This window comes from Eumetopias jubatus, unplaced genomic scaffold, assembly GCF_037043125.1.
Source record: "Eumetopias jubatus isolate StellerSeaLion01/CBP00866 unplaced genomic scaffold, mEumJub1_p1.0 scaffold_5, whole genome shotgun sequence".
In the NCBI taxonomy this organism is placed as follows: Eukaryota; Metazoa; Chordata; class Mammalia; order Carnivora; family Otariidae; genus Eumetopias; species Eumetopias jubatus.
This window is the reverse complement of record NW_028274811.1, coordinates 31,470,550-31,480,819: the sequence shown is the minus strand read 5'-3', so window position 1 is coordinate 31,480,819 and position 10,270 is coordinate 31,470,550.

Sequence of the window (10,270 nt, the reverse complement as noted above, 5' to 3'; positions counted from 1 at the left end):
TCATATTTTGCTATTTCAGCAATTTCTCTATTTTTCCTCAGCTTAGCAGCCCTCTTTTCCTAAGGCTGCTTGTCATCTGCAGCAGTGTTACTCCACGTCTCTCTCTGTTTCTTTGCAGCATCACCAATGCACAGACAGCCTCTTTGGTGCATCAGGATCCTTGAACTTTGTTTTTGTTTCCCCTTTAGGAGGAATGTAGGTTTCCATTTCTTTTAGAACTGCCTTGTCTGCATTTGCCATGTCTTCAAAGTTACTTTCTCTTCAGCAGACATGGTCTTCTACCTCTTGAGCTCTCTTTGTAAAACTCTGAGAAGGTAACTGAAGCACCTAGTTGCTTCTTGTGCTCCTCCTGGAAAGCTTGCACAAAGAGGGCCTATGATGACATTTTGCTTCTTGGTCTCTTAGGATCTTCTTTGCCTGTGTATAGTTATTTTTGTCAGTGTGACACAGTCACCCAGTGCCCATCTGGCTCTCACCTGCCCTGGTCCTGTCTCTTTGGAGCTCAGTATACTGCAATGGCTGTCAGCTTAGGGTATGATTTTAACAATGATATAACATCAAGTAATAGAAGGCTGATATAAGATGTTGCTCTATTATTATTTTTTTTAAGTTAGAGAAATAAGACATGGAACTTTTTTTTTTTTTTAGTAAGTTCTACACGGGGCTTGAACTCATGACCCCGAGTCACATGTTCTACCAAATGAGCCAGCCAGGCACTCCAAGACGCAGAATTTTAGTTACAATATTTTCCTAAGCATATATCCTATATCTAGATGCATAAATAATACACAGTTCAGATAGTTTAATTTAAAAAGTTTAAGTATATATAAAAACTGATGTACTGTATGGTGACTAACATAACATAATAAAATTAAATTAAAAAAATTAAGTTTAAGTATATAAATAATTATTTTGTATAATTAAAATGGTCAGAACCAGGTTATGATTTTGACTAATCGTTTATATATAACTATTTCCTCAACAAGTGCCCTCCAAGTGTGACCAGAGAGTAAGGTAACAATTCCTCCTGGTTTGCTTATGACTTTCATGGTTGTATAACTGAAAGTCATGCATAACCTGGAGTTTCTTTAGTCCTGAGCAAAATAGAATGCTTGATCACTCTACCAAACAGTCCTTAGGTTAGCATTTCCCAATTATGTTTTGGGGATAAGGTACTAGTTTTATTTATTTATTTATTTTAAAGATTTTATTTATTTATTTATTTGACAGAGAGACACAGCGAGGGAGGGAACACAAGCGGGGGGAGTGGGAGAGGGAGAGGCAGGCTTCCCACTGAGCAGGGAGCCCGATGCGGGGCTTGATCCCAGGACCCTGGGATCATGACCCAAGCCGAAGGCAGACCTTAACGACTGAGCCACCCAGGTGCCCAAAGGTACTAGTTTTAAAAGAAAATGTAAAATTCTCAGTTCTTAAATTTTTAAGTTATTTATTTAAGTAATCTCTACACCCAATATGGGGCTCAAACTCACAAGCCCAAGATCAAGAGCCTTACCCTCTACCGACTGAGCCAGCCAGGGACCCCTCAGTTCTTAAATTTTAATTTACTCAAAAACAAAAACAAGGGCGCCTGGGTGGCTCAGATGGTTGTGTCTGCCTTCGGCTCAGGTCATGATCCCAGGGTCCTGGGATCGAGTCCTGCATCAGGCTCCCTGCTCAGTGGGAAGCCTGCCTCTCCCTCTCCCACTGCCTCTCTCTCTCTCTCTCTCTCTCTCTCTGCCTCTTATGAATAAAAAAAAAAAAAAATCTTAAAAAAACAAAAACAAAAAACCAGGTTGTAGAGTACCTTATTAACAGTAGATATTTAGAGCCTGGGTGGCTCAGTCATTAAGCGTCTGCCTTCGGCTCAGGTCATGATCCCAGGATCCTGGGATCTAGCCCCGCATCGGGCTCCCTGCCCGGCGGGAAGCCTGCTTCTCCCTCTCCCACTCCCCCTGCTTGTGTTCCCTCTCTCGTTGTCTCTCTCTCTCTCTGTCAAATAAATAAATGAAATCTTAAAAAAAAATATTTAAACTGGCCTAATCTCTTCAAAAAGTCAATGTCATTATAAAACAAAAAGTAGAAATGCAGAGGAACTGTTCTAGATTAAAAGAAACTAAAGAAGTGTAGCTGGGTGGCTTAGTTGGTTAAGGCTCTGCCTTTGGCTCAGGTCATGATCCTAGGACCCCGGGGATCAAGCCCTGCATCGCATCGGGCTCCCTGCGCTGCGGGAAGCCTGCTTTTCCCTCTCCCACTCCCCCTGCTTGTGTTCCCTCTCTCGCTGTCTCTCTCCATCAAATAAATAAATAAAAATCTTAAAAATAAATAAATAAAAATAAAAAACAGACTAAAGAGACATCTAAAACTAAAGCATCTTCGGGCGCCTGGGTGGCCCAGTTAGTTGGTTAAGCATCTGCCTTCAGCTCAGTTCATGATCCCAGGGTCCTGGGATTGAGCCCTGTGTTGGGCTTCTTGCTCAGCAGGGAGTCTACTTATCTCTCTCACTCTCCCTTTGTGCTTGCTCACTCTATCTCAAATAAATAAAATCTTTTAAAAAAAATAGAGCCTGGTTTAATTTAAAAAGTTTAAGTATATATAAAAACTAATGATGTACTGTATGGTGACTGACATAACATAATAAAATTAAATTAAAAAATAAAGTTTAAGTATATAAATAATTATTTTGTATAATTAAAATGGTCAGAGCCAGGTTATGATTTTAACTAATCGTTTATATATAACTATTTCCTCAACAAGTGCCCTCCAAGTGTGACCAGACAGTAAGGTAAAAATTCCTTCTGGTTTGCTTATGACTTTCATGGTTGTATAACTGAAAGTCATGCATAACCTGGAATTTCTTTAGTCCTGAGCAAAATGGAATGCTTGATCACTCTACCAAACAGTCCTTAGGTTAGCATTTCCCAATTATGTTTTGGGGATAAGGTACTAGTTTTATTTTTATTTATTATTTTTAAAAAAATTTTATTTATGTACTTGACAGAGAGATACAGCGAGGGAGGGAACACAAGCAGGGGGAGTGGGAGAGGGAGAAGCAGGCCTTCAGCTCAGGTCGTGATCCCAGGGTCCTGGGATAGAGCCCCGCATCGGGCTTCCTGCTCGACGGGGAGCCTGCTTCTCCCTCTCCCACTCCCCCTGCTTGTGCTCTCTCTCTCGCTGTGTCCCTCTCTGTCAAATAAATAAAATCTTTAAAAATAAAAAAATAAAGTTTTTCTTTATTTATTTGACAGAGAGGGACACAGCGAGAGAGGGAACAGAAGCAGGGGGAGTGGGAGAGGGAAAAGCAGGCTCCCCGTCGAGCAGGAAGCCCGATGCGGGGCTCCATCCCAGGACCCTGGGATCATGACCTGAGCCGAAGGCAGACGCATAACGACTGAGCCACCCAGGCGCCCCTAAAGAAAACCTTAAAAAAAAACCAAAAACAATCTTTACCTTCCAAGATAATACATTTTCGTCTCATCTAATACTCAACCTGGATTCAAATCTTCCCAGGTGTCTCAAAAAGGTCCTTGCAGCTTCTCTGTCTACACCAGGCTCAGTCGGTTAATAAGTGCCTGCCTTCGGCTCAGGTCATGATCCCAGGATCCTGGGATCAAGCCCCACATTGTCAGGCTCACTGCTCAGTGGGCAGTCTGCCTCTCCCTCTCCCTCTGCTGCTCCCCCTGCTTGTGCTCTCTTGCTAGAGCTCTCTCGCTCAAGATTTTATTTATTTATTTGAGAGCGAGAGAGAGAGAGACAACGAGAGAGGGAACACAAGTAGGGGGAGAGGGAGAAGCAGGCTTCCCACTGAGCAGGGAGCCCGGTGCGGGACTCGATCCTAGGACCCCAGATCATGACCTGAGCTGAAGGCAGATGCCTAATGACTGAGCCACCTAGGAGCCCCAAATAAAATCTTTTTTTAAATTTTTTTTTAAGATTTTATTTATTTGAGAGAGAGAATGAGATAGAGAGAGAGCATGAGAGGGGGGAGGGACCGAGGGAGAAGCGGACTCCCTACTGAGCAGGGAGTCCGATGCGGGACTCGATTCCAGGACTCCAGGATCATGACCTGAGCCGAAGGCAGTCACTTAACCAACTGAGCCACTCAGACGCCCCCCAAATAAAATTTTTTAAAAAATAATTTTTTACTTAGCTGTCTGTTAAATTTTTCTACAGCGTTCATGTTACTGTGTTGTAATTCTTTCTAAGGTTTAAAAAGATCCACCCAAGCATCCAACTGTTGATTTCGGCTCAGGTCATGATCTAAGGTTCTTGGGATCAAGCCCCATGTTGGGCTCCCCACTCATTGGGAAGTCTGCTTGAGGATTTCTCTCCCTCTCCCTCTGCCCCTACCCCTGTTCACTCTCTTTCTCTGAAATAAATAAATAAATCTAAAATAAAAAAAAAGAGTCAGGTGCTTAACCAACTGAGCCACCTAGGCACCCCTAAAAAGATAAACATCTTAATGGATATCAACTTAAAAGGGTTGGCAACATTTCTTCATTAATAGGCTATCTACCAAAAAAAAAAAAAAATAGGCTATCTATCGCCAAGATATTTTACAAGTTCTTAGCACTGGCATATATATGAATTTTTGGACGTATTCCTTCTGAGACTGATATGCCTGCTGAATTTCAAAACACCTTTGGCATCGGTGTTGAGAAGACAAACCAAAAGCTTAATAAGTGATAGATTGTTGTATTTTGAGCAATAGCCAAGAGCTCATAGGAAAAAGCAAATCGTTTTTACAATGAGATTTCAGTGTGACAGCTTCAGGAGGTCATTTTCACCACAAGAGGCTACTCTTGCCTAAAAAAGAGGCAGCATTGTACAGGGCAGAAAAATTTCACACTGGATGTCAGCTCCAGGCTCCAAACCTGCCATTTGTTTTTTTAAAAATGGACTTGGGAGGGGGTGGCGCCTGGGTGGCTCTGTTGGTTAGCAGTTAGAATCCGACTCTTGATTTTGGTTCAGGTCATGATCTCATGGGTGGTGAGACAGAGCCCCACATCGGGCTCCATACTCAGAGTGGAATTTGTTTCTCTCCTCCCTCTCCCTCTGCCCCTCCCTCCACTCATGCTCGTGCACGCACACGCACGCACATGCACGCGCGCGCTCTCTCAAATAAATCTTTTTTAAAAAGGGGGGGTAGAAAAAACAGAGTAATTTGAGATTATTTTGGAGATGGAATAGACAAAAATACATGCAAAGGAAAGATTTATAGTTAGCTATAGGAGTCTTTAATTTCAGACACATTTGAGGTAATTATTTCATGAGCCACTACTGCAAAGTGTCACAACGGGAAATGTAGCAACGGGAAGACTGCCTTCTTGTTTACTTCCTAGGTAATGGGAGAGGGGAGAAGACCACCTTCTGATGTAACCTCTTAGGTAGTACCAAAGTACTACTATGCACACATTTGTCTTCGTTAAGTGCTGGTGATTTCATGCATTTCTCTCACACTGAATGATAGTGCAGTATCCTTATTAACCAAGATATAACACTTCATTTATTTCCTTTCTCCAGGACTCAAAGAGACCGAAGAAGAAAGCAAGCAAGCACCCAGCTCTGTTAAGACTTGGAACTAAAGAGTTCAGACGTTTCTTTACTTCGGTACAAGTTTAGATCTGGGATGGCATCTAGAAGCTCCCCGTGCCTGTTACCCAGGAAACGTGGTAGGTAATGTCTCACCTGGGCACACCTACCTCAGCCTCTGTTTGGGGGATTCTGAAGAGTAGACTATTGCTTGGAGAAGAGAGTCCAGGGCAGAAGGGTGCCACAGATTAGCTTGATTTGAAAGTGTCATGGATACTTTGGACAAGTACTTAAGTAGCTCAGAAATACTGCTACTTCTTTTATGCGGTTAACTGTTTATAAGAACTATTTACATTAAACTTTCACTTTTGATTCAGAGATGGCTCAATTCTTTGTTCTTTCTCTGACTGCAGATGCTTTTCCTGGATTATTTTTGTTAGTCCCCTCACTAACAACAGTCCCTATCCTAACTTAATGCCTTTCATTTTAGACCCCTGATTGCTTTCCAAAAGGTAATTAAATCTCAGAAACTGGGGCACCTGGCTGGTTTGGTCAGTTAAGTGGTTGTCTTGCGCTCAGGTCATGATATCGGGGTCCTGGGATTGAGTCCCGCATTGGGCTCCCTGCTCAGTGGGGAGCCTGCTTCTCCCTCTCCCTCTGCCCCTCCCCCCTCCCACTCCTGCTCTGTCTCAAATAAATAAATAAAATAAAATAAAAAATAAACTCTTGGACTTGAGAGCCTTTAACAGAGTTTACTTCTAAAGGTAGAATCCAGTGATTTCTGGCAATTTCAGATAGACAGTGCAAGTGAGATAGCTGTCTCCCACCTCACCAAAGGACATGACTAAAGGAAAAGATCTCTGTGGAGCATTCATGCATAGCTTTCCTATTAAATTAGACCCTTGAGTCCATTGGACTAAGATGACTAAATAAAATGATATCGTCTGTTCCTTTCCTGCTTCCAAGGTGACCCAAAAAGTTCTCTCCCATCCAAATCAAGAGTTGATGACACTGTTTTGACTGATGCCTTTTGTTCCCAAACCAAATTGTTTTTTATAGCCCACCCCCTACCAGCACTTTCCAAATTGCCACTGCCATCCCCTCCAGAGGGAGCCCCTTCCTCGGGCTTCCTGACCAACAGCTGCACGGTGGTGGCCAGGAGCAGGGAATGGGAGGAGAAAGCAGTTTGCAGACAAATGGGCAGCTAATCTGACCAACAGCCCCATCACTAGAACCATAAAAAACTTCCTCCCCCCCTCCACTTGCCTCATCTACATTTCTTAGCTGAGGTGGGTGGAAGGCTTCTTGGAAGAATTATGGCTTCAATATGGTCTATCAGATCAGCCTCAAATTTTTTTTTTTTTTTACCTGTTTCTTAAACCAGTTCTGCTTATTCAGCCCAATATTGTCGGATCACTACAGACCTTATAGATATTAAAAGGGCAGGGGCCCCTGGGTGGCTCCGTCGGTTAAGTGTCTGATTTAGGCTCAGGTCATGATCCCAGGGTCCTGGGATCAAGTCCCATGCCAGGCTCCCTGCTCAACAGGGAGTCTGCTTCTCTCTGTGCTCCTCACCATGCTTGTGCTCTCACTCTCTCAAATAAATAAAATCTTTTAAAAAAAATAAAAGGGCACTGAGGGAATATTATGAATAATTTTATGCCAATAAATTCGACAAACTAGATGAAATAGACAAGGCCCTTGAAAGACACAGATTACCAAAAATGTGTCAACCTGAACTACAATTTCTAGATCCTTCTTTAAACTTTCTGTTATTACTCTCTCCGTGTTCAGGTTTTTATTATGAAGCAGCTATGTGGAGCTTACTTAATTAGCATTCTCAACTGTTCTATGAGGATCTGGTTACTTTTCAGCACAAGTTTTATAATTGTGGGATAGAGAGGGTTAAGCTATTTTACAAGAATAAATATCTCAGGGGTAAATACCTTATATTAGGATTATAAAATCCTGATCCTTCTAGGTGGCCTTTATGTTGAGGCCTGAATGACAGCTTCTCTGGACTTTCTTTATCTAGTGTTTCTGGTCCTTGCCAATGTGAGAACATTTCAAGGAGTGTTTAACGTATATATGTGGTTAGAGCCTCTTGCACCATAAAATGCTTAGACAAGGACCAATATAAAACAGTCAGTCTACAATGAAGCTGAAGCTTTGGAAACAAGCACATCCTTTTCAGTGGTGCTTGCTTTTATAATGGGTCATTTAGCAAATGGACTGTGAAGAATTAGTCATGCCCAACTTCCAACCATCCGATGACTGGCTGTAGATACCAGTTGAAAATTTTTAGGCCTTAAAGTTTCAGTCTTTCCATTCAAAGTTCAATTAAAATAAAATCCTATATCTAACAGGACCCCAAGTTCTAGTTTTAACTTGTTCACACCTTTCAGAGATGCAGGTTCAACACACAAATGGCAAACCATTATGAATGTCCTTCATGCCTCTCAGGGATGCAAGAAAATGTAATATTTGAAACCACTGTTAGCTTTGTGCTGAGAATACAATATACTCTAATTAAGTAAAAATAACATATTGTCATTGGTAAAATCACATTGTTACATCCCCCTATCTATTGCTAAAATGGTAAGTCCCAACCTGAATCCACTGGTGTATGTGGAAAGCCAGACGTTTTGTGTAGCTTCCCATAGGTCTGCGCTGCCTATCTGCCCTCTCCTCTCCACTCTCCAGGAGTTACCTGACTCTGAGGGCTTGGTCCTGGGCTCTCTGAAGCCATCTGGCTGGCCTTTTCACTGGGCTCTGGGCCCTTGCATCTTAGACTTCTCTTCCTCTCACAGCTCCATTATTTTCAAGGTCTGTTTATCTTTTTTCTTGCCATCATCTTCATCATTTCCCTCCATTTTTATCAGTGAGCTTAGTATTCCTGACCTCGACAAAAGCTGCTATAAAGATTTGGGTATGTCAATTATATCTCAATAAAACTCAGAGTTTGAAATTTTGAAGCACATCACAGACTGAAGGAGTTAAAAACAGTTTGCCCGCATGCTTTCTTACTGTTCTGGCTGGCCAGGGGACTCAGGTTGAATAGACACTGCCCATACTGAAAATGGGTTTCCTTTTTTTTTGAAGATTTTATTTATTTATTTGACAGAGAGAGACACAGCGAGAGAGGGAACACAAGCAGGGGGAGCGGGAGAGGGAGAAGCGGGCCTCCCGCTGAGCAGGGAGCAAGATGCGGGGCTCGATCATCATGACCAGAGCTGAAGGAAGATGCCCAACAACTAAGCAACCCAGGCGCCCTGAAAACGGATTTCCTACTTCCATTGGGGAACTAGGTTTGAAATTCGTTCTCTAAATTTGGGGCAATCAACAAATATTTATTGAGTGTCTCGTGTATACCTAATATGGTAAAAAAAATATTTATTTTTTAGTCTGGTATTCAGGGCCCCCACGGTCTGACCAGTGCTTACCTTCCCCATCTTATTCCAGAAACTGCCTTTATGGATGTTGCTCTCTTTAGAGTGGTCTGTTGGCTCACCTAGTTCATTCCTAATTCTTTACATTTGCTGAAGCCAGTCTCTTCCTTTACTCCTGCTCCCCCACCTCACAAATACTGGATGACTCTCCTGTTCTTTTATGGTTACACAATTCCTAGCCTAGGAGGCAGTTTCCTATAATTTTGCTCTACAACGTGCTTATTTCTTGTGCCTGTGAAATACTCATGCTTAGTTTCTGACTTTTCTGGCACTTAATAATATACTCCTTTGACATCATATAGTAGATAATATGGTGAAATAGTTTAGCATTTGGCTTTTGGAAACAGCGAAGCAATTTTGTATCATAACTCCTTGACTTCCTAGTTCTGTGACCATGGGAGAAGTTGCTTAACCTCTGAGTCTGTTTCCTCATCTGTAAACTGGGAAAATGATAGTACTGACCTGACAGGGTTGTTGTAGGATTAAATGTGATATGGAAAAGCACCCAACAGTACCTTGGAGGCACAGAGTAAGCACTCAGTCAGTGCTGGCGATCATCACTTACCTCAGGTATTTTTTTTTTAATTAAAAAATTTCTTTTAAAGTAATCTCTACCCCCAAGGTCAAGCTCGAGCTCACGACCCGAGATCAAGGGTCACATGCTCTTCCTACTGAGTCAGCCAGGAGCCCTTATGTTCCCATGATTAGTGAAACAACTATCTATTGTGACAAATTATGTGCCAAGCGCTAGGCTAAGCACTTTCATCTGTTATCTTATTTAATTCTCACGACAATCTTGAGGTTAAATGATTTGATCTGGAGGCCATATCTTGGAATTTTTAGAGCTAGGGTTTTGAACTCAATTATGTTTGGCCCTAAAGCCTTTCCATTACTTCCTGGTGCTTTTTCACAGACATGGAAAACCTTGTTTTTTCTCATAGGGCCAGCTAAGTGTTGTGTGCAGACCAAGTTCACCCATTTGATGGATTTATTGTGAATAAATCAGTGAGTGGAACTTGGAGCTGTACTACCGTTTATGCTGTTGCTTTGGGGGGCCTACAATCACAGAGGTTTTTTTCCTTTATTACTTAAAAAGTGTCTCCAAATCCCTTTTTATTTTCCGTATTACCAAAGGTATTAATGCCTTTATTTACATTTAACCACTGCTCAGCTTTGCTAATGAATATTAAACTACCTAATACAACCCCTCCATTTATCATTGAAGCAGATGAGGCTCGGAGACATGCCCAAGGTCACAAATCTAGCTAAGGGCTGATGATCCAGGTTCCTGG